General features: G+C 26.1%; 1 long non-coding RNA gene across 1 annotated transcript; it reads left to right on the top strand.

The window, feature by feature from the left end:
• The first annotated feature begins 800 nt into the window (after nt 1–800).
• LOC135928378 (uncharacterized) lies at nt 801–1,404 on the top strand. The gene is made up of 2 exons (XR_010572303.1): nt 801–892; nt 948–1,404. It is a non-coding gene; the product is annotated as an uncharacterized LOC135928378 (long non-coding RNA).
• The last annotated feature ends 2,379 nt before the right edge of the window (nt 1,405–3,783 follow it).

The following is a 3,783-nucleotide window of genomic DNA, read 5'->3' as shown; positions in this document are numbered from 1 at the left end:
TTAATAAAAATTTCCTGGTTTGACAGATTTTACCAAAAACAATTTTTTAGCTAAAAATTATAAAAATAACCCTTTAGTTTATTTTGATTTTAGCAAATTATATCAAGGTTCATATTTTAAAATTTTGTATACATGCTTCGTCATAACTAGTGTGGTAAATTATTTGATTTTACACGAGCACAACCCTGGTTTTTGGTCAAAAAAATGAACCAGAATCAAAGCAACCAAAGTGGTCGACCAAATCCATCGACCCAAGCAGAGTTGTACATTTGCTCAGAACGTAATATTATATTAATAAGATCTTTGAAGATCGCTGCGATCAACGATCTTTAAAGATCTTCATGATATTTATTTTTTTACCCCTTTATTAAAAGCCCAGATGTTTTTCAATTTTATTAATATAATATTTCTTTTATGTTTTATACCTCTCCTCCTGCCTTGATGAAATTGAAAAACATCTGGGCTTTTAATAAAGGGGTAAAAAAAATAAATATCATGAAGATTTTTGAAGATCGTTGATCGCAGCGATCTTCAAAGATCTACAAAATTTTTAAAAAATAAAAGATCTTCAAATTTTACGATCTTCAAAGATCTTGCTCAAATTTTTGAGCTAGATCTCGCTCAAAAATCTTCAAAGAAGATCTTTTGTACAACTCTGGACCCAAGCACAGCATCGACCTGATTTATTTTATATAAATTTGAATATTTTAATATTATCACAATCAATATTTATCAAAAAAAAACATTTTAGTATTTATATAATATTATATTATGAAATAATTTATATTATTTATTTTATTATGAAAATGATTTGATGTTTTATAAAAAAATCGTAAACCACAAAATCGCCAATAGCCAAAACATCCTCAAAAATGGCCGTTATTCAAATAAGGTATTTTTGAATCTTATGATATTATTAATCATTATTTCTTTGAAAATATAAATAGTAAATGTGAAATTGGTGCCTTATGTTTTGAGGAGAATAATGTGTAATGTTTGGGAAACATCATGTCATATAATTCTATAATAGGCTATTCAAAATTAAAATGTATTAGAGAATATTCTCAAGTGCTAGCCTTATATTCAATTTTATTGGTCTTCCTATGCTTAGCCATTATGCAAAAATAATAAGATTTATATTATAAATGTAATTAATTTTTAAATGATTAAATATTCATGCCAATTCCTTCTCAAAAACTACCTTATTTTTTTGATTGCTCTTTGTCATCAAACCAATGTGTAAAAAATAAATAATGTATTTTTGTTTTTTTTAGAGTTTTCTCTATAATTTTAAAGTAGTGAATCACATAGTTGCTTATCACCTTTAGTTTATTCAAATATGTACCAAAAATCTCATATATATATTTCTGTGGGTACCCATGCAAATTAAATTCATATAATTATGATTTTGATAAAGTTTTTTTTATGGTATTTATATAGCACCAAATTTTCTTACAATAATATAAAATTGTCTAATATTCAAAATTTTTATAATATTATGATCACAATTTTATTCCAATTAGATAAAATTTATTATGAATTTTAAAAAACAAATGCTAAATTATATCAATTTATTGGAATTAAATTGAATATCCTTTCAATTATTCCTTGCTTGATGGTGAATTATGAGATTATAAGATATAACATTGTAGGTTCAGCTGATGGAACTTCTAAAAGCCCAATTAAGCAGTATTAATATTTTATTCAAAGTACCATAAAGTTACCAATTAATATTTTATTCAAAGTACCATAAAAACTTTGTTATCAAGAAGTTAATTTTTTTTATTTCATACTTGCTCAAAAATTTTACATAAAATATATTTTTATATCTTTGAATTTATTTTAAAAGCTTAATTTTTCCATAAATTTGCCAGTCCAGTTAGGCCTATTGTGAATATTTGTATCTACATTTCATTTGTATCTTTCTCTGTGTTTTAACATTTTTAATAAGATACTTATGTTTATATCTAAATACTTTATTTTCATGAGAATATTTATACTTTTGCTTAAAAAAGTTAGTATTTATTTTTAACATTTTCTCATAGATCCTGCATTAATTTTAAGTTTTCTTTATTAATTTGCAAAATACTAGGCTTAAATAATTTGATAACAGAATCTTTAAATATTTCAATCTTTAATCATCAAGATCAGGGAAACCATTTCACAAATAAATTCTTCACCACATTCACATGCTACAGTTATTATTAATCATTCAATACACCAACCTAATCATAATATGAGTGGTGGACAAGCATCAAAGCCCGGTACTTATATTCTAATAGAAATGCTTACTGCCTCATTCAATTGATATAATTTTAACTCCAGCATATGCAACAACTACTAGATCTCGGATATTTCTTATTCCTACTGAAAATAGTAGGATATTTGTCTGGGACTATAAATATGCTAAAATTGATGACATCTGCTTAGACAATATATACGGACAGAACTTTCTACATAGTCCCTAGCTTGTATTGTCAGCTCTATACCATTCACATCATGTATGAAAATGTCATGATCCCAGTTATATATGCTCTTCTTCCAGATAAATCAAGGAAGACATATATTCAACTATTTCTGATACATTTTTGTACTTTAAAGGTATAAATTTCAACCCACCAATCGGACAAACTGATTTGGAGGTAGCAACTATATCCGCTCTTAGATTTGTTTCAAATATAGTGATCAAAGGTTAATTTATATATTTAAAATATTCAAGCTTTCATTATTCTTGTTAAATTTTACTAAAATTTTTATTTTCTCAATCAAAAAATAAATTTTTCAATATCACAAAATCGAGAAAATTTAAATAACAATTCCGAGAAATCGATATTCAGATCATATCTCCCCATAGAGAGAGTCTCATCTATTTCGGCTTTGGTCCTCGTGTGTCTTCTTTATTTTTTGTGACCTAGTTCCATTTCCCTTTCTAAGTTTTATCCATTTCATTGACATTATCAGCGTCTACATGAGCGGGAGGGGTAGGAACAGTTTGCATCCTATTTTTTGGTAGGGGATAGGCTGCTTTAATGGGGGTAGGATAAATTTTTTGGGGGGTTATCTATTAAATTTTGAGATGAAATAGGACAAAATTTATTGCTGTAAAAATTTATATTTTATTATAGAATTATTATAATACAATTCATCGACCAAATCTATATATTCAAACAATCATACACATTGTTTTCCAAATAAAACTTTATTTAAAAGGTTTAGATATTTCAGCAAGCTCATAATGCCATAATAATTAATTCATTGTAAATAATGGAGGTTTTAATTGAATTTATTATCTAAAAAATAAATTCTGTATATTCACAAAATATTGATAGTTGGTAGTAGAGATAGGTTAATTTAAGTTATCCTAGATAAAAGTAAAGCCACTTAAAAAATAGTAGCTAATAGCGAGCTACTTTTTTTGACAAATAGCGATAGCGGTAGCGCGCTAATTTTAAAAGTAGCGTTTAACAACTCTGGGCTCTACATAATTAGAGGGGAAAAAATTACAGTATTTGACATATATTAAATATTAGAATTAGTGATCTGAATCAGGCCTAATTTTTCAGACCCGACCCGATTTTTTTTTAAAAAGGTTTTGCCGGCCCGTCACGAACCCCAAATTTTTTTTAAGAAAATTTACCAGCCCGGCTCACACTTATTTAAATGTAGAAATTAATTTTTACAATTACTTAAAAAAGACATATGTTATATATAGTCTAGTTCTATAAATAAAATCAAATATTTTTATTTTACATAAAAAATTTAATTAAAATTGATAAATTTAAA

The sequence above is a fragment of the Gordionus sp. m RMFG-2023 genome, chromosome 4 (genome assembly GCF_954871325.1).
Source record: "Gordionus sp. m RMFG-2023 chromosome 4, tfGorSpeb1-WG-v2, whole genome shotgun sequence".
Classification (NCBI taxonomy): Eukaryota; Metazoa; Nematomorpha; class Gordioida; order Chordodea; family Parachordodidae; genus Gordionus; species Gordionus sp. m RMFG-2023.
The sequence above is the reverse complement of the archived record's forward strand: the minus strand, read 5'-3'. Positions and strand labels throughout refer to the sequence as shown.